Source organism: Tenrec ecaudatus, chromosome 14 (assembly GCF_050624435.1).
Source record: "Tenrec ecaudatus isolate mTenEca1 chromosome 14, mTenEca1.hap1, whole genome shotgun sequence".
Classification (NCBI taxonomy): Eukaryota; Metazoa; Chordata; class Mammalia; order Afrosoricida; family Tenrecidae; genus Tenrec; species Tenrec ecaudatus.
Genome location: NC_134543.1, coordinates 47,414,662 through 47,436,509, shown reverse-complemented (window position 1 = coordinate 47,436,509; position 21,848 = coordinate 47,414,662). Strand labels below are relative to the sequence as shown.

The window sequence follows — 21,848 nt, the reverse complement described above, 5'->3', positions numbered from 1 at the left end:
AGAACCACTGCTCTAGCTCATGGCTTTTTCTTCCGCTCTAGTTTCATTACCTTGCCCCAGTCCCAGCTCCCACCACCCATGAGCCATTACTGTGTGTGCCCGAATCTGGCTCCTATATTTACACCACCATTTTATTAGATCTACATAAAATCTTCCCTGTCAGATCAAGAGTTTCCTCACTTGTCCCCGAACAATATGAGCATCTATCTCTTTCCTCGCAGTTAATGTTTTATATCATTTCTGGCAGAATTCCAACTGGATTCTTAAGCAGGCATATGGTACCAGGGCTCTCCTTGCTGACTGACATCTGAGAGACCTTGGTAGAAAGCAGAGACTCTCAGAAAGAGACTTACTTGTGTTGTATTGACTTCGCAAAGGCACCTCACTGAGTGGATCATAAAAACACTATGATTGCATTGAGAAGAACAGGAATTCCAGAACACGTCACTGTGACTGTGTGGGACCTGTACATGAATCAAGGGGCAGTCAGTCATTCAAACAGAACAAGGGAATACTGCATGCTATAACATCCGCAAAGGTGTGATGAGTCAGGATTATATCCCTCCACCGTATTTACTCAATCCGTACGCTGAGCAAGTAATCCAAGATGTTGGACTCGCTGAAGGACACTGCATTAGGATGGGAGAAAGGCCGATGCCAAGCCTGTGATGTGCACAGGACGCAACCTTGCTTGCTGAAAGTGAGGAGGACTTAACGTACTTGCTGATGAAGATCAAGAACTGCAGTCTTCAGTATGGATTACAACATAATTGAAGAAAACCAAAACCCTTACAACTGGACCGGTAGCCAACATCATGATAAACTGAGAAAAGATGGAAGTTTTGGGGACTTTCTTTTGCTTGGATTCACAGTAAATGCTCATGGAAGCAGCAGTCAATAAATCAAGTGTGAAATGTCCTTGGGCAAATCCGCTCAAGACTTCTTTAACATGCTGAAGACAAGGATGCCACTGGTAGGACTGACGTGTGCCTTAAGGTAAGTCGTGATATTGTCGATTGCCTCATAAGCGTGTGACCGCTGGACATTGAGTAAGGAAGACGGAAGAGGAATCGATGCATTTGACGTAGGTGCTGGTGCAGAAGACATGGTGCTGGTGCGCGGGCTGTCTTGGAAGAAGAACAACCAGGATACTCCTCAGGATTGGCAATGGCCAGTTTTTTTCTCACATACTTTGGATATGTTATCAGGAAAGACCAGCCCCTGGACAGGGATCCTGCTTGGCACAGTAAAAGTTCAGGGTAAAAGAGGAAGACTCAAAGGGATGACTTGACACTGCGGTTGTAACAATAGGTTCAAACGTAACAACTGTGAAGAAGCCACAGGACCAGGCAGTGTTTTGTTACGGTGTGCATAGGGCCACGGTTACTGGGATGGGGCTCTTCTCTTTACCAAGAGAAAGATTTCCTTTGGTTAGACATAGAGACAATGTTGGAAGGTTTTATTAAAAGCTCCTAAGAAAGAGGAGAAGCTGTGTGGCCAATACAGTCAAAATCCTAGTTTCATTGCCTGGTCTCTGGTCTAGCTCTCTCTGTTTTTGCTCCCCTGCCTGGTGTCACTGTGTGCAGAAATAACTCCAGGTCATTAAAACATACAATAGTTGTGCTTCCGTAGCTGTCTTCCTTTGTAGAACACTAGAAGGGCAGGAGGGCTTGATCATTCGTTTTAGTTTTGCTAGTGGCTAGCACTGTGTTTGGTCTGTGGTATCCACTCAATAACTTGGATAACACATAAAATGTCGTGTGTGAGTGTGTGTGTGTTGAATGTGGTAAGTTTAGAGGCAAAAGAGCCCTTGTCATTTCCACCATTTTCACTTGTACATTGACAATGACAATGACATTGGTGATGTGTTCCATTCTGAAACTACATAGGGACCACCATTCCGCTAGAACATTGTACATTCTTCCAGACACACGAAGAAACTACAAGATCGTGTCCAGTCTTCACTGGACTATGGTTGCTGTAGTCTCCGTGGAGACACCTCTTTCTGCTCCAATGCCACAGGGCACCCACGGCTCCCAGTCACCCAGAAGTTTCTACAAACGCCGCTCAGGGATAAACACATTCTCCTGAGAGAAAAGACGATTGATCTACATCTTATACTTGAGGGGGACACCGGCATCTTTAGATAAAAACACACAACATCCGTGAACAAATTCTGCATTCAAAAGGAGAGATGCCTACTCAGTCAACCTTTCTTGATGTCAAAACCAGATTATTGCTGGGGGTGGCTGGGTGGGGGGGATGGCTGGGGTGGGGGGTTAGCAGAGTGAAATCCTTCTTTGACTTGGGTCATAGACCTAAATATACACAGTAAACTACAAGTTAAAAGAACTTTACATCAAAATATAACAAAAATCATCTCAGGACTGAAGAACGTTTTAATTTTTTTTATTCCTTTTTCGACGATGTTCCATCATAACAGCTAAAATGCATTTCCCCATTGAGAATCTTAAAAATAAATGTCAAGCTTAGGATTTCTGTGAATGGAGTCCCTTTCCAGAATGAGAACATTTTACTTGTTGACTGAGAAATGAGAGCAGAAAATATCTGCTTCGTTTACTTAACCAAGGATATCAATTGCCCCGACGGGTTTGCTTTTCATAACGAAGCCCACCAAGCAACATGCCACCGGGGATCGACTGCCTGTGTGCATTCGTTCATTCGTCAAAAACCTATTGAAAGCCCTTGCTGGGCCTCGGGCGACTGAGATGAATAATTCATAGTCCCTTCCTACCAGAGGTTCCTGGCTTAGTGGGGAAATGACAACTAACCAGATCATTACAGATTCCACGGGAAACGGCATGATCGTGCTATCCCAGTTTGACAGAAACCCAGAAGAGGAGCCTGTAAGCCACACAGGTGGCTCAGGAGACTAAGAACAGGTTTCCTTGAGTCTTAAGGGCCTCCTTAACGAGACATGTTGGAAGTCAATTTGTAGTGAGACATAAGGAATGGGAAGGTGAGGAACTAGTCAGCAAGTAATCTCAGTTCTCTCAATGGAAGAAAGGGATCAAGGCTCCAGTAGTGGGGTTTCCTCTATGAGTATGACACATGTGAACTCCCTTTTCAAGGAAAGAGGGGTTCGGAGGGCTCGGGTAGGGCAGTGGTCTGAATCGATAGAAGTTCCAGGGTTGAAGGAGAGCAAGAGGCCCGGAGCAGCACAGTTCTGGGTTGGAGTTTTGTAGCCTCGCGCAGAAGACCTACAAGGAGAGTTTGGGAGGCTGAATTGGGAAGTGAGTTCAGGTGGTTAACCACAGGTTAGGTGGAGAATCAAGATCCCTCGGCCACAGAGGAAGGCTAGCGCGACCATTTAGCTCTGTTTGCCCTGGGCCATCTGGTGTAAGCACATAGTGGTCATTTTCACTTACGCACGAGTTCTTAATATATGCTTACCCCAGTGGTGGCCTTGTGATCAAAGGGTGGCATGGAGGCGTTTTAGGGAGATTAGGAAGGGGAGGAGTTCCTTATAAAGTTATAAGAGTGGGGTCCTGGCCATGGGAGGTGGGGATGGAAGCTCAGGAAATATGACTTTAATTGATTGGATGGATCATTCTCATGTCCACTGAGATAAGCATCTCATGGCCTTTGAGACGGCACTTCATAGATGGTCAACACAGCAGGGGCAGGGAATTACTTAATGTGGCTCTTCCAGCTAAACTCTTTAACTCCCACCAAACGGCCTTTCTCTGCAAGGTCCTCATAAGAAGATGGGGGGAGATAGTAATAGGATTCACTTGTGAGTAATTGTGAACAGGATTCCCTGGGCTGCCATATAAAACGAGCCCTCTGAGAAGCAGAAGGAGGGATTTCACTACCAGCAAGAGCACGTCTTCTAGACCCCAAACCTCCTGGATCCAGAGGCCAGTGATAACATCAGAGACGCAGTAGCAGAACCAGGAGCCAGAGCGTGGACCAGAGTCGTGCCACGGGGTTTCTAGCCCACAGAGCAAGGGCTTTGGTGCAGAAGACCGTCTTGTGGAGTGGGCCTCTGGGCACTAATTTAGGGAGCTGGATTTGCTGACCCACACAGCTTTAACGGAATGCCTTCGGTTGATTCTTCCAGTGGAGTAGCATGGGCATTCATTAGAAGGCCTGAAAGAAATTTGTAACATGGCCTGCTATTCACAGGCTGGTGTGCTTCTTCTGAGCGGGCTTAGTTGACACCTCCTTTAACTGCCTTGTTTTAAGACCTCAGACACCATTCTTTTTGATGTTCAGGCACCATCTGGTTTCTTCACCACACTTTGCTGTCTGTGAATAGCCTTTCCGTTAGGGTGCATTGGAGAGCACCTTATTGAACACATAGGTTAAAATTTTTTAAAAATTTAAACATTTTATTAGGGACTCATACAACTCTTATCACAATCCATACACACATCAATTGTGTAATTGATGAGCGCAAAGAGTGTACAGATGTGCTTTATATAGGTTAAAATTTCACTCCTGACTATTTCATCTTTTGATTCATTTCAAAATTTGTTTTAGAGTTTAATATTTTCTGCTTTTCTTTTTTATCCTGCTTTCTTTTCAATTGGGGTTTTTCTCTGTTTTAATGTGTTGCTGCTGGTTTTATTTTGTGATATTGTATGTTTTCCTCTAAAGGAAATCCAGAGTAGGTGAATCTTATCAAGACAGTAACTGGATTTACAGTTTCTTAGGAAGATGCGGGGGAATGCAGAGTTAATGATGAGTACAACAACGAAGAAAATGTTCTAAAATTGATTGTGGTGGTGATTGTATAACTCTTTTTAATGTGATTGAACTATTAAATTGCAGGATAAGTTAATTATATGTCAATAAAACTGCTAAAAATTGAGGTTATAAAAAAAAGCAAACTCCAATCTTAACAGGAAGTTTGAGAGGCCTGTGTGATTCCTAGTAAATCATTTTCCTCTTGTATCGTCCAGACGTTTATTTTGAAGGGAGTATAATGACACAATGATTTATTTTGGGGCTAAATATTACTTAACAATTAAAATTGTTTTTCTTTGTGTTTTGGTTTTCAAGCCCGTTCCTGGTGTTATTTGGGGCAGTGACGCAGAACATTGCATCGGATAAACTAATTCAGCTCTAGTTTCTGAGCTATGGTGTTCCACTACATTTTCAGCTATTAAGTTATGCTAATTTATTAATTTATCATCCTAGTTTTAAAGATGAGAAAAATTTAGGCCCACAAATTACAAGACAAAACAGGTGATAAATATTTGGGGGGAAAGGTATTAAGGTATTTCTGTATATGGATCCATGGTGGCTAGTGGGTTATGCCTTTCAAAGATCGAAAGACTGGAAACCCAAAGGGGCAGTTTTCTCTGACCTATAAGGTTTCTATGAATTAAAACTGAATTAGATGGCCGTAGACTTTTATTTTGGGTACGGGAGGCTGTGCGATATTGACAGAGATTACAAGCTGGATACAGCAAAGCCAGAACAGTGGAGAATAAGCAAGAAAACTGAAAAGATGCATATATGGAAGGTATGAGGGCAATGTAGAGTGTTGGGGTGTAAAATGTCATAGCAATTTTCATCAATATTTTGAAGATATAAATTTTTCTTAAATTATCAGAAAGCATTTCAGAACACATTTTTAAATAGGGAAGTCAATGGATAATTCACATTAAATGTCAAGCTTCTCTATAAGAAAAATTCTATGTCCTCTTCTAAGAGTCTCTATGCACAGTTGGAGAAGCTGTACATCTTATAACAAGACTGGAACACCTAAATTTCAATAAAATACTTTGAACTTTGACAGAGCGCCCCCTTTTTCTTTTCTTTTTTTTTTTTTTGCTTTCCAACATTTTATTATTTTTCCCCAATTCTTTTTCCCAGCAGTTTTATTTGCAGGTCATTTACATATCATATAATTCAATAGTTCAATCATATCACAGATAATTGTACAGTCACCCCCACATCAATTTTAGAGCACCCACCCCGTGGTCAAATCGCCTTTAAGATGATTTATGCAATCACAATCCATTCTAGTGCTCCCTCCCCCTCCTGACACCCCATTTCTCTCCCTACCTCCCCTCCCCTCATATTTCCCCATATTCCCTTGTATCTGTTATTATCAGTATGCATCCACTCCTCTTGTGCTTCACAGCTGGGAAACCCAATAAAAAACACAATTGCACTAAGTTGGTAAGGGTACAAACACAGTAGTATACAGACAAAATTACTCATAAGGCCTAAGAAGGAAACAACCCCAGCAATAATAATAATTTTTTTTAAAACCAGGGAACAACCTTCTGCCATGGAACCAGTAAGAGATACTTGCACCCAAAACAAATTCAGGTGGCGTCTCTAGGGTTGTCAACTGGCCGAGTGTCGAGTTCGATCCAGCATAAGCGAGATTACAATGGTGTCTGTCTGATAGTAAGGCTGATGGCGACGCTTGCCTGTGGCTGGAGCAGATCGGCCAGTGGCTCCGTCTCACTAGATACTCTGCAGATGGGTTTGGGGTTCCCATATCACCCATAAATTGGGTGTTCATAATTTCTGCTCTGATGCTTTTCTCCTCAACATATTTGAGATTTTAATGATCATCTTTGGGTCACACAAGCTGGTGTGCTTCCTCCATGTGAACGTAGTTGATTCCTTGCTTAGAAGGTTGTTGATTTGAGTTCAAACTTTTAAGAACCCAGACACTCTTATGATAGATAGCTGGGCACCATCTGCTTTCTTCACCACCCTTTTTGTAGCACCCTTATCTCCAGTGATCATTTCATGAAGGTGAGTATATCTCAGGGCCATGATGTAAGAACTAACTGCTCTTAAGTTGGAGTGCAGATTTAGTGTGCTCCCAAAACCCATTTCAGGATCTATGCCTTTTTTTTTAATTTGCTGTAACTTGAACACCAATACATATGTCATATCTTTCCAGAATTCAATCATGTCGAATATACTTGTACAGTTTCTTCCATAATCATACGTGTTTTCTAAAACATACTTGTCACACTTCTCCCCACCCCCTGAAACAGGTTCGTTCCCTGTAGGTTCAACCTCCCTGGAGCTCATCCACTGAACAATAAGGCCACAAATACCACAGTTTCAAGAGGATGAGTCCCAATAACGATGCCCCTCTGAGACACCCTAATAGAAATAAACACAAGCAGAATAGGCCAGAGTGGCCATTACAGGATTGCCAGGATAATACATACCTTAACACAGCGTGCAGGGCACTGATGGACCAAGACCTTGTTTGTTTGCTAGTCCACAGTACACTGCTCTTGGTGCAGTGGTCTTCTTCTACCTCAGACACCATGTGTTTTTCGGCTTAAGTCCTCAGGTTACAAGTGTGGATAGACCCACTTTTGGTTTTCAGGACATTTGAATCTCTATTGACTGTACCAAACTCACTACCAGTCCATCGACGATTACTCATGGAAACCCTATAGGACAGAGTAGAACTTCTGTGGGTTCTGAGGCGGTAACTCTTTATGGGAACAGAAAGTCTCATCTCTCTCTTACAAAGTGGCTGGTGGGCTCAAAATAGCTGACCTGTGGTTAATAGTCAAACACATAATCCATCAGGGCTCCTTGTTTGTTTGTGGTCCCCTATTAAGATGACAAATTGGAATGGCCTGCTATTCAATTCCTGATAAAGGTGAAGTGATACTTGGGGGGCAAATTCCAAGTTCATGCAATTTGCACTGTTCAAATATGTCTTTGGATCAAAGGACACCAAGTGAAGTATGACTTGGCCTACATATTCAGTCCACCCAAATGACATACAGGTGGCATGCACTTCCTCCTCACGGGTGAACTAGCCCCACGCGAAGATGCCCGGTCTGTTTGGAGCCAGCAGAATGAAGGGTGGTAGATGGCGTATGAACCATAGCTCAAAAATTAGAGCTGATAAGGGAAAACTGGTTCCAATTTTTTTAATCAGCAATTTAAATATACTCATCAACAAGCCGAACATGTGAGGCTTGTGTGTTTCCCAGTGTTATATAATTGTGTTATTTCTTAACTGGAAAAAAAGATTGATGATTATAAATATAGTTGCCAGGTTGTAAACATCCATTTTAAGTAAATTACATCATTAGGAACCAATCCTGTAGAGCCTATTAAATTAAAATTAGAGGCACAGACAATGGTCTGCACTAACAAATCAGCACTCCTTTGTAACTTGCATCTAAATGTTATTTGTCTTGTTATTACTCTATGATTATGTAAAAGATGTCTCAGTGTACCTGAAGATCTTTTTTTACAGGGTTTTTAGGCAAGGAAAGTACACTATGTACAATATACTAAGACAATCATTTGGCTGATATTGGATACAAACTGTACCTGATTGTCCCAGTGTACATAGATATTAGACTAAAAGTTTTAGGAATGGAACTGGTTCCTAATTTAGGACTGCCTGGAAATCATTGCTACTTTGCATATATGTATTTTGAGCAGTAATAGTTCCTAAGTCTCTGGGGGATGGAGGTGTAGTTTGGCCCAACAGAGCTTTTCTCTACTGTGCAGAAGATGGAGTACGACATCAATAAGTCTCTCCCCAGTGATTTGGATTCTCTAAACTATACAACACAGTAAATAATTTCAAAAGTTTGCCTTCTAAAATTATAGGTGAGATCATCACCACCAGATAGAAGAAAAAACACAATATTTCAACACAATGAACACAAATGCTCATCAAATGCAACGTTTTTAAAAACAACAATTTCTAGATTCCTCTGTCATTAAGTCATAGTTTGGGGCAGACAATAAAAGATCTTTCCCCCCGCCTAGACTTAAACTGAATTGAAGGAAAAGGAGGAAAATGGAAAACTCCTAAACTTATCCAAAAAGGGGATAGAGAAAGATCTATTTCCAAACTCACCCAACAAAATAGGTCCTAGACCTCCTGGCAAGATGGCTGCCCCATTCTTGGAAGGCCAGTGGCATATGTCCTTTAGCACAGCCTAAGAGCCCCTTAACTAACACCTTTCTGGCCCCTCATCCCATTCCCAGTGACACGGAGTCAACCCTAACTCGTAAGAACCCTGCACGACAGAGGAGCTCTGCCCCACGGATTGCCAAGGCCATGATCTGTAGGACAGCAGACTGCCACGTCTTTATCACATGGAGTGGCTGGGCAGGTTCCACCGGTGAGCTTTCTGTTAGTGGTCAAGCCCTTAACTGGTCCGTCACTGGGCTTCCTGTCAACTCCATTTGGCTGATTATTCCCATCTTTTCAAGTGCTGATTAAGAATGATGATTACCAGGCTCAGGACTCTACACGCTGATCTAATTTACTGTCTACTATGCTGTCATTCATCAGGTTCACCCCAGTCTAAACATCAAACAGGAGAATGGGAAGCTTGTGCCTGACATCATCAAATATGCAAAAATAAGGGATTGTTATTTTGATTTGTTTTTATGAGGAATTCTTCTGTATGAATAATCTAAACTTAATAAAAAATATCAGTGTCTGAGCTCAGGGCATTTCTGAAAAATGGTAGCAATATGAGTGTCTGTTATTTCTCTCTCTCTCTCCCTATTTCATTATTTAGATCCACATGCTTCTGCAGCGGCAGGTATCTATATTTATCTCATAAGTCTGTCAAAAAATAAAAGAAGAAAAAAGCACAGTACAGATGCAACTATGGGCTTCGTCAACAGATACAAATAAAAGGCCAGCCCCTTTTTAAGAAGGATTTTACATTTCAGATCAAAATGTCATTTGTTGATGGTGAGGGCAGCGTGTGTCTAGGCAGTGATGTCAGTCAACAGGCCGAGGCGCCGAGGGAAGAAGGTTATGCTTAAATGAAAGCCACAGTGGGAGAGAGAGTCATTTTCTCTCTTCCACTTCTATGCGGGGTGAACTTGAAAAGACAGAAGAGCTCATTTAGTGTAACCTTCAATTGGACAGAGGAAGGGATGGGGACGCGAGTGTGCAGCCGCTGATCCGGGCCCACCATGGAGCCAGCGTCAGAATCCCGAAAGCAGACCCCTAGGGAGGGTGTAGCGCTCCGATAGACATAGCCTCTTCTTTAACATGTGGATACCGTGTCTTGCTTCCATGTGTGGACGAGACACGGAACAAGTGTTTCCACTAAATACACCTTGACTATTGTGGATGCTTTTATTTTGTCACCACCTAGTATCCTTTCCCGAAATATTCTGATTCCTTTTGTGGAATCACCAAATCCCACCTGGAGAAATCTTGGTGGAAGGACCACTGGAGACACTTGCCCTTCCACTGTGCAAACTAACCTGGTCTATGGAGTGTCTCCCATCAGAGAAGGCTTCTCTCACCAGGAGTGGACAGGTATGTGGCTGGGTCTGCTGGTACCAGCAACAGACAGAGGCAAAATATGCAGATGGGCAGTTCCTGCTCCCAACAGCTAGAGGGTGTCTGTCTGTCCTGAGACTGCATTTTGAGCCCTGTCTTCAATCCCAAGATTTCCCCGTAACTCTGTAATAAAACGCTGTTGACGTTGGAGAGAGAGCTCACTTTTTTTACTAACAACTTGAAACTTTTTGAAGGAAATAATACAAAAGTCAGTGATATCCTAAATGTTTCTGAAACGAAATAATAAACTGAGAGCATCTCTTCAATGAGAACCCTCCCATTGGTGGTGAAAGCAAATGAAAGGCATAATTCTGTTGAAATTTGGTAATTCACAGCTAAAGAGGTTTTGTTATTATGCGGATATCCTTTGGGGTTAATATAATTCACCGAGACTTCGAGATGAATGGGAAAAGTTTCAACTTTAGGTGAGTTGAAAAGAGGCATGATATCTGAGTCTGAGGCTAAGACTAGTATTAGATTAAGATTTAAAGGATAACAGTAAATTCATTGTAGAAAACATTATATGGTCTTTAAAAATGTTTGTCTTTAATATGCATAATCCAATCAAAAATTGGACACAAGACATGAACAGGCAATTTACCAAAGATGACATCCAGGCAGCCAACAACCATATGAAGACATGATCGACATCATTAGCAGTAAAAGAAATACAAATTAAAACAACAGTGAGCTATCACCTTACACTGACACTTTTGGAAAAATTCAGTAAAACCGAAAATAAATGCTGGGGAGAATGTGCTTGTGGCAATGTAGAATTGTACAACCATTATGGAAATCAGTACGGCACTTCTTTAAATAAATGCAAATCTAAGTACCTGATAATACAGCGATCTCTTTACTGGGTATGTACCCTAAAGAAATTAAGAATATGCCACAAACAGACATGCGTACACTCACATTCATTGCAGCAATTTCCACAACAGTGAAAACATGGAAACACCAAAATCCCCAACTACAGAGGAATGAATAAACAAGCTCTGGTACATATATACTATGGAATTTCATCTCTTAAACACCACTAGATAAACACCACTGGACAAAACTAGAGAATCTTATGCTTAGCAAACTCTGTCAATCTTACAAGAATAAACATTTAATATCACCATTGTTATAGACAAAAACAAAGAATACAAATGTGATTTATACACCAGAATGTGTGTAAAAACAAAATGTGGTTTATACACCAAAAGACAAGACACTGATGACTATGAGGAGGCCAGGGATGGGGGTGGGAAAAGGGAGAGGAGAGGAACAAGAGGGGGGGGCAAAAAATGAAAGATTTAACAGGAAAAAAATTAATGAGAATAAAAATTACTCCATGAAAGAAAAAACCTCCAAGATTCCTTCCCCCTCAGATCTAAATATTGGTCTAAGTGGCTGAACAAGGAGAAGTAAAAGTGCAGTGGACTTGGAGTTGTCAGTGACAGACAAGTTAATTTCAAACAGGAGAAAATGTGTAAGAGGGTACCCCGCCAACACAGGAAAAGCTCCGCTGGGCAGAGCTTTCTTAAGTTGGTTTTCTCCCCCCTAGGAGAGCATCGAGCCCCTCACTCTGAGTTAGAGCATCCAGTGGCATCACCTTGGAAAGTTCTCTCTGATCCCTGTGAATTTTTTTCATAAAAGCACTTTCACTCGAACCTTGTTTTTGTGATGGACAATTTAAGAGAACGTGCGGCTATGCAACTTTGTTTCCTGTTCAGGAGGTGGGGGGGTGGTGGGGAGCGAAGAATGCGATAGAAACTGGTGTGATGTTGAGCACAGCTTACAAGGACAGCGCTGTGGGGAAAACCCAAGTGTCCAAGTAGTTTTCTCATGTCAAAAAACGGTGAAATGACCATCGATGAAAAACCTCATTCTGGACCTCTGTCAGTTTCCTGAATGGAAGAAAATGTCAACGCACCGTGCATCCGGAGTGCATCCCATCAGGTCAGACTGTTAATCAAACTTTCTCTTTAGAGATTCTGAAAAGATTGCATAACAGGGTGTGACCCTAAAAAGGCCTGATATGTGGCAGATGGGGAACTGGTGTTGCCACCATGTCAATGCACCTGCTCATGCAGCCATCTCAGTGCGCCAGTTTGTGGCAACAAACAAACAAACCTCAGCATTCCTTTCTTGACCCACACACCTCACTCACCTGACCTCACGCTATGTGGCTTCTTTTGGTTTCCGAAAATGCAGAGGGACATGAAAGGACAGCAATTTGGAGACGTAGAAGAGATGGAAGAAAAAAACAAGGGAGGCTTTTTTGCAACGGGTTTGCCGCCAGAATATAGGTGTCGGTGAAAACCATCGCAAAAGCCTAAGCCAAAATGGGAAAGGAAAAGACCCATATCAACATCGTCGTCATTGGACACGTCGATTCTGGCAAGTCCACCACAACTGGTCCCCTGATCTACAAATGTGGTGGGATCGACAAGAGAACCATCGAAAAATTCGAGAAGGAAGCTGCTGAGATGGGGAAGGGCTCCTTCAAGTATGCCTGGGTCTTGGATAAGCTGAAAGCCGAACGGGAACGTGGCATCACCATTGATATTTCCCTGTGGAAATTTGAGACCAGTAAGTACTATGTGACCATCATCGATGCCCCCGGACACAGAGACTTCATTAAAAACATGATTACAGGAACATCACAGGCTGACTGTGCTGTCCTCATCGTTGCTGCTGGTGTGGGTGAATTTGAAGCTGGTATCTCCAAGAATGGGCAGACCCATGAGCATGCCCTTCTGGCTTACACACTGGGTGTGAAACAGTTAATTGTTGGTGTTAACAAAATGGATTCCACTGAGCCACCCTACAGCCAGAAGAGATACGAGGAAATTGTTAAGGAGGTCAGCACCTACATTAAGAAAATTGGCTACAACCCTGACACAGTAGCATTTGTGCCCATTTCTGGTTGGAATGGTGACAACATGCTGGAACCAAGTGCTAATATGCCTTGGTTCAAGGGGTGGAAGGTTACCCGCAAGAATGGCAATGCCAGTGGGACCACACTACTTGAAGCTCTGGATTGCATCCTGCCACCCACCCGCCCAACTGACAAGCCCCTGCGCCTGCCTCTCCAAGATGTCTACAAGATTGGTGGTATCGGGACTGTCCCTGTGGGCAGAGTGGAAACTGGGGTTCTGAAACCTGGAATGGTGGTCACCTTTGCTCCAGTCAATGTTACCACTGAAGTGAAGTCTGTTGAAATGCACCATGAAGCTTTGAGTGAAGCTCTGCCTGGGGACAATGTAGGCTTCAATGTCAAGAACGTCTCTGTCAAAGATGTTCGCCGTGGCAATGTGGCTGGTGACAGCAAAAATGACCCACCAATGGAAGCAGCTGGCTTCACTGCTCAGGTGATCATCCTGAACCATCCAGGCCAGATCAGTGCTGGATACGCACCTGTGCTGGATTGTCACACTGCACACATCGCTTGCAAGTTTGCTGAGCTCAAAGAGAAGATCGATCGCCGTTCTGGCAAGAAGTTGGAAGATGGCCCCAAGTTCTTGAAGTCTGGTGATGCTGCCATTGTTGATATGGTGCCTGGCAAGCCCATGTGTGTGGAAAGCTTCTCTGACTATCCTCCTCTGGGTCGTTTTGCTGTCCGAGACATGAGACAAACAGTTGCTCTGGGTGTCGTCAAGGCAGTGGACAAAAAGGCTGCTGGAGCTGGCAAGGTCACCAAGTCTGCCCAGAAGGCTCAGAAGGCTAAATGAATATTACCCATCACACCTGCCACTCCAGTCTTAATCAGGGGTGGAAGAACGGTCTCAGCACTGTTTGTCTCAATGGCCATTTAAGTTTCATAGTAAAGACTGGTTGATGACGACAGTGCATCGTAAAACTTTCCGAAGGAAAAGAATGCTTGTGGACCATTGGTTTCTTTTTTGTGTGGCAGTTTTCAGTTATTAGTTTTTAAAATCAGTACTTTTTAAAAGGAAAACAACTTGACCAAAAATTTGTCACAGGATTTTGAGACCCATTAAAACAAAGTTTAATGAGAGAAAAAAAAAAAAAAAAAAACAAGGGAGGTACTGTCAGCCATCCAAACAGATGAGTTAGGAAACTGTTTTCAAGAATGGAATCGCATATTTGACAAATGTATTAAGTGTAATGCCAAGTACTTTAAAGGTGATAAGGTTGCTTTGTAAAAAATTTAAATATGTAGCTTTGAAAAAAACCTTCCAGTTTTGTGGGGGTAACCCCTCATATGTCTATATCTACACTCAGAGGTTAGGAGTTTAATTATATATGTGTGTGTGTTTACTTTAATAATATTTAATTCATCTCTTTTAGGTTTTAGCTTAAAAAAAAAAAAACATAGTACATACCCCAAACCAAACTCACGGTCATTAGTTGATGCTGATTGAGAGTGATCCTATAAGACAAGGCACAACTTCCCTGTGGGCTTGTGTATAAAGCTTATAAACTTAAAATATGAACTCGATATTGCTCAGCATTCAAGACATCATTCCAGGTCACCTCACAAGAAGTGAAACCAAGATAACACACAACCACCATGGGCGCGTCATGAAAATGGACTTATCTAGAAAACCTATGGACTAAATACGTCACCACTATGGGCACAACACAGGGACACCAACTTATCTAGGAAAGCTATGGGCCAAACCACTCCCACTAAGAGTTATAAAACCTAGAATGATGGGGGAGGGGTTGCAGGGGCTGGTAAAAGGCAGACAATATCAAGGGCCGCAGGAAGAAATAGTATGTTTGGGCACTTATTATAGAAGCAATGGTACAATTCTGTTTGATGTGATTGAATAATGCAATGACATGACATTTCTGTTACTGCCCAACTAATAATCAATAAAAAGAACAAGACAAAACAATAAAAAACCCCACTGATCCAGGAATGGCTTTGGGGTTTACACTAAAACCTGGCTCCAACTTAAGAGCAATTAGTTCTGACATCATGACCCTCCTCGATGCCGCCCTCGAAAAGGGAACAGAGATTATTAGGTGTTACAGCAAAATGTGGTGAAGAAATGAGATGGTGCCCGGCTATTAGATAAAATAGCATCTGGGGTCTTAAGACTTGTCTCCAAACAAGCAGCCATTCTAAGTAAGATGTCAACCAAGTCCATACGGAAGAAGCACACCATCATCAGTCACTGAAGGATTGGAAGAAAAATCTACACACACACACACACACACACACACACACACACACACAGAGATCATCCAGAATATCATACAACAGAATGTTCAACAGATTAAATATACAAACAGATCAAACACCAATGTGGTTTCACACCACAAAAATCATTTTCAAAGACAGATTGCATAAAAAATAAAAAACTTTCACTTCAAAATTCTCATTGCATTTTGAAAACAAACCGTCGGATGTTTATGTGAAAGGTGCTGAAGCTTTTGGAAAATGTATGCGAATCATGCTTCAGAACCAAAGGTGAAAGGAAGGGCAGTGATCCATGTATAAATATGTGTCACGGATTGGATTGTGTCTCCCCAAATATGTGTCAGCTTGGCTGGGTCATGATTCTCGGTTGTTCGGCAGTTATATAAGGATGTAATTTGGGAGTTATGTAATGACATATCATTCCCTATCATATCATCTGGTGTGATCAGTGAATCAGTGGTAAGTTTGGGGTAAGATCCAACCTCCTGATTCAGGTCACAGCCCTGATCTAAGGGAATCCCCCTGGGGAGTGACCTGCATCACCTTTTATCTTAGAAGAGAGAAAAGGAGAGAAAAACTAGCAGAGAAGGAGGGGCCTGGCTAACACCAGCTGAAGAGCTGGGGGGCTGGGTGGGGTGGGGAAGGGAGCATGTCCTTTGGGTTTGGGGTCCATCTGAGGAAAACCTCCTAGACCAGGTGGAAAATGTTGCCGAGACGAGACACGTGGCTATCTTCAAGGGACACCTGGTTCAAAGACCTTGAAAGGAAACAAGGACCTACCCGTGGAGGTGGCAGAGAGACAGCCTTCCCCTAGAGGTGGCCTTCTGGATTGGATGGACCTTTAGCCCTACAACTCTGTGAGAATCAACTTCTCTTTGGTAAAGCCCTGTTTGTGGTTCTTCTGTTACAGCAGCCTTAGATAACTAAGATTCATATAAATATAAAATGTAAAGCCCGGCCTCCAGGTTCTTAGTGTCGATTATTTATCACCATAAACAGAACATCAGCAGCTATATTACATTGGCTTTGCCTCTGTTAAGCTTGGGCCTCACTCCGATTGCCATATTATAAGTTTGTGTAGGTGGTGTCAGAAACGCTGGCTCCCTAGCCCACTTTGTTCTTCGAAACTGTGTACTTTGAAAAAGAAAGCTTTATAGTCAGAAGTTAAGACAGAAATCTAGATTACATATTTTTAAAATACACTTCTGCTACACAGTGTCAATTTTCTTTTATTTTTTTAAAGTAGCTGGTCATGACTTCTAAAATCAGTTTATATTTCCCAAAACAACTAAATTTAGAAATGTCTAGGAAGCGGTGGGGTGGGGGTGGAGGGACACAGGAAGACTCTGTTTTTGTTCACAGTCTCATAGGCACCCAAAAGCAAGACTTCAGTTTAGAGGCATATGTTGGCCGGAAAGAAAAACAAAACAAAAAACTTTACATTTTCAAAAGCAGGATATGCATTTAAATATCCTGGTATACTTATTCTATCTATGTACAGATAACAGCAAAGGGGGATTTTTGACACTATAATACATTTTAACCATTTCATTATGGATGATTTCAGACATTGTCCAAAGCAGAGGGCAGGATATGAGTTACCAAGGACTCATCAAACAATTTAACTGAGTATCAATTTATTGTCTAGGCATGAATGTAGCCTAGGTATGTATTCACAACCTCAGCATCTTATAAAATTAATTTAGTTTGCAGAAAAACCATGTAGCTTCATTCTGTTCTATGGCTACAATTTGCATCATTAACCCTAGCTAGTTAGTGTTTGAATCAAAGAAACTGGTTGAAGGGAACTTGGAATTCACTATCTAAATAAATCATATCTCCTATCAATTCAAGACCCATGCTCCAAGAGCCCCCACCCCAAATGAAAAAAAAAAAAAGCTGCCCTATGAAGCAGCAGGCAGCCCATGCCTGGCAAGGTTGCCTGTAGACTAGAATTCCCCCACCACTTGGCTTTGTGGTGTAGCAGGAAGAGAATGGCAATCAAGGCCATCTGCATTTGAAGCTCCGCATTGCCACTCTAGCTGCGCCCTCCCTCTAAGTCTCAGTCTTCTCCTTCATGGATTGGAGCGGACAAGGCCGTCTCACAGAACTGCCATCAGTCAAATCTCCAAAACCCAAACTCACTGCTCCCAGTCAATGTCGACTCACAACCATCCTACAGGACAGGGTAGAACTGCCCTTGTGGGTTTCTGAGACTGTCAATTCTTACAAGAGTACAAAATCATGTCTTTCTCCCTCGGAGCAACTGGTGTTCCTGAACTGCTGACCTTGCACATCACAGCCCAACACATAACCACTGTGCCACCAGGGCTCTTTTGGAATTCAAGGCAGTAGCATAAATGAAATGGCCAGTACATGGGAAATACTCAATAGACCTTTCTTTTACTTGCCTATCTTCCCCATATAAGTTGCAAATAATGAGGGGAAAACACATAAAAAATAAAAAGGATTTGAGTAAAGCCACATCCAAGTTTTATTTCTAGACCGCTGCCTTATTACGGGACATGTACGTAAATATTGAATTGGCAGAGTTTTCCCCTGGCTCGATTCGTCCCCACACAATCCACATGTAAAAGGGATGGGAGAATGTTGTCTTTTTCTCATATTAAACTGGGACGGCACAAAGCTAATCACTCCAGAGATTTATCGCAATAAGCACAAAATCAATTTCTGCCCCGTCAGTCATGTTTTTATGCCAGAGAGGATGTATCCAATTTGAAAAAGAAAACAAATTTTGATGAGATGGAAGAGAACCCATTAAAAGAAAACAGAACAAAACAAAAAAAAATCCCTAAAGGAAATAAATTCTTAATTACTATTACTCCCACTAGCTTCATACATAGGTCTAGCATGATCATAACTCAAATCCGTGACCCCAGGGGCTTACGCTGCCTAGGAACTGTCAAGGTCAAGTCAGCCCCCATGTCTTGATTTATGTAGCCTGGTGCCCGTGCTAAGCATCTCTCTGATGAATGGTTGGTTCTTATTGCCTTCCAATGTTCATCGGAGACATTCTTCTTCTTCTCCCATATGGTACCAATCGAAACAGAAAAAATCTTCCTTACTAGAGATACCTGTCACCCATGTTCCCACATCTGTGAATTTTCCAATATAACACTCTGAGCCATTTGAGAGTGTGTATCTTACTTCTCCTCCATAGTGCACAGCTCTTTGATGACTATGGTGCTGATATTTTTCCCTTTATTTTATTTCCTTATAACAGTGTTCTACTTCTTTTTTCTCTTTCCATAGATGTCCTAAAGCCATCCAAGTAAAGATGATCTATTTTTAAGGTCTAAATATTAACATTGCCTATTAAGGGTGTTCCAGTCAGCTCTTGTTACAGGACAAATCGTCCTAAAGCTTGTTTGCTTAAAACAACAATGATTTGTTTTGTCTTATTATTCTACATAGGTTGGACCATTCCTCTGATGGGCTTACTCAGCTTACGCTTGCAGCTGAATTCAAGGCTGGGAAGTTCAACTGCGTGTCTACCAGTTGATGCTGGCTGTTGGCTGGGATGTCTCAGCCCACTTAGCTGCTTTCCTTCAGTGGGCAAGACTGGCTCTCCTTCAAGGCTGTCTCAGGGTAGAACTCAGAGAGGTCAGAAGCAGAAAGCACAAGGTTTACTCTTGGGCACTGCAGACTATTCCTGCTGTTGCAGTCGAGTGACTGAGACAAGTTAGCTCAAGGTCAAGAAGTGTGGAGGTGGACTCCATCTCTTCTTTGGTTTACTGGCAAAGTCACGCTCTAAAAATAAAAAAGCTTGGGAGAAACTGTTGTAGCCATCTTAGAAAACGATTTGGCTACTTGCCTCCACTGAAGACATGGATGCTACAGCAAAGTGCGATAGAGAAACCAGATGGTGCTCGGTCACCAGAAAGAGCAGCGTCGGTGGTCTTGATGGGTTCTCTTAAAACAAGAAGCCACCTATGTGAGGCATCAACTAAGTCCACATGGAGAAAGCGCACCAGCCCGGGTGATCCAAAGACTGTGCATACTAAAGTCCAGTGTGAAGGACAGGATGGGGTGAGAGCTTCAATTGTGAGCCCTGGCTCGCAGCGAGCTCAGGAGGACAGAGGAGTGGAAAATGTGTTTGCAGAGACTCCGCATCGAGCCTCCGGCGAATCCCGTCTGAAAATAGTCCGGGGGTGTTCATCGCCTTACTATCAGACAGGGGCATCTGACCCACTTTAATGTTGCTTCCATTTTAATATTTTAACATTGGGGGAAATGGGGCGCTAACAACAATGTATAAAAGAACAAAATGTTCCGGAATTGACTGTGGTGAAGACTGCGCAGCTCTTTTTACTATGATGAAATAATTAAATGGTATGATATATGAAGACATGCCAATAAAACTGTTTAATAAATCAATGTCTTAGATTAACCTGGATTTAAAAAATTATATCATTTACTCAGACATTCTATTAAAGCTTTTCTGAAAGACTCTCAGATCATAAAAAAATAATAAAAGCAACCCACAGAGGGCTCCTCCACAGGTTGTCAGAATAACAGTATTTTAATGCATATAATAGTGTGTTTGATATATTTTGCAAACCATACACCCCTTCCCTGTGTTCGTTTCCTACACACTCTATGCCCGCTCGATGTGCCTGTCCTGTCTGGAACACAAGGACAGCGCAATGGCTCAGGCTAGGATCTAAGCATCAAACCCTGAGCTCTGCTTAGCTTCCCAACACCGCGCTGGGGTTCTGGCTGCATTCATAATCCTTTTATCCCCATCTGCGAGATGTTTAAGGCAGTATATAAAAGTCGATCCTCTGCATTTGCTTATTTTTATTTCTTTTTCCCACAGTTTTGTTCATTTCTTTTTGTCTAAGGAGAAGAACACGTGGGGAAGGAGAAAAGAAATGTCTAGTCACGTTACCAATTATCAATGTGCTCACAGGGACCATAAAGCGAAATCTTCATGTTCCACACGTGGAGCTTAATTGGGACTACACAGCGACCATCTGAACACTTTCACGATGTCACAGGGAGCTCTGAGCAGCCTTGCCACATATTCAACGGGGCCAGGAAGAAGCCACGAGGCAAATGAACTTCAAGGTGTAGGTGGAGCATGCCTGGACTGGAGTTCAGGAGATTGGAGCTCTGATCTCAGCCACTAGGACTTGCTATCTGACCGTAAACCTGGCTCTGTGCTCAGCAATATTGCAGTTATTCATGGGAGTGCAGAAAGCATTTTAGAGTCCTCTGCCTAAGATAAAATAGTATAACACCAGAGCATGATTTCTTTCTAAATTTCGGCTACTACATACTAATCTATGGGCTATTTTAAGAGTCTGGAATGACCATAGGCATTTTTCCTAAGCTTTAAATATTTGGGAGGGAAATCTTCACGTTATTACAGAGTTCTAGGAGTTGAAATTTGGGATTCTTTCTTTGGCTCCGTGGTGATCATACTGAATTATTGAAAAACAACAAGGATTTCTTTTTCCCTATAAATTAATGATTAGTAGCTTCTTTCCGAAAAGAAAGGAGCCCCCGGGAACATAGTGATTCAAGTGCTCAGCTGCTCATCAGAAGGTCAGAGGGTCAAACTCACCAGTCACTAATTGGGAGAAAGACGTGACTGTCTCCTTCTGTAAAGATCACAATCCTAGAGACCTTATAGGACCATTCTATTCTATCGTATAGGACAGTTCCACTCTATCCTATAGGACCGTTCTACTCTATCCTATGGGATTATTACTCGTCAGAATTGCCTCAACAGCAATGCATTTGGTTTTCTGATTTCTCTGAGTTTGGCAGTTTTTATGCAGTTTGGCAGTGTTTGCAACTTAAAGATTGCAAGCAGCCATTTGAGGTACAACAATTGATCTCTATTCACCTGGAGCTAGAAGAGTGAAGAATCGAGAAACGGACCGCAGTGTATGGCTGATTGCTTCCCTCAGAAACTGCCTCCTTTGACATGATGTCAGAACCGGATGGCGGCTGCTACCATGACTGAGTGTTTTGAGAAATGATTCTAAAGAGCCATCCTGATCCAAAGTGGGGGAAATGTGGAGCCGAATTTTATTGCCATGGAATCTGGAAAATCTGGAATCATGAAGGCTGGATAGACCTACAAAACCACTGCCTGGAATAATCTTTAACCTTGAAGTCTTCTTTAACCCATGCAACAGTCAGCTAAACAATGAAGACTCGCTGTGGCCAGCACTGTGCTCTTTTTTTGAAATCACTTTATTGGGCCTCGTACAACTCTTACCCCAATCCATACATCCATCATTGTGTCAAGCACACTTGTATATTTGCTGCCCACATCATTCTCAAAACATTTGCTTTCTGCTTGAGCCCTTGGTATCAGCTCATTTTCTACTCCCTCCCTCCTCTTCCCTC

General features: G+C 42.4%; 1 protein-coding gene and 1 pseudogene across 1 annotated transcript in view; one reads left to right on the top strand and one right to left on the bottom strand.

The window, feature by feature from the left end:
* The window catches only part of SLC35F4 (solute carrier family 35 member F4), a 275,316-nt gene that overhangs the window by 139,559 nt on the left and 113,909 nt on the right, over positions 1-21,848 (bottom strand). The gene's annotated exons all lie outside the window — the stretch shown is intronic.
* On the top strand, positions 12,574-14,098 carry LOC142425635 (elongation factor 1-alpha 1 pseudogene; annotated as a pseudogene).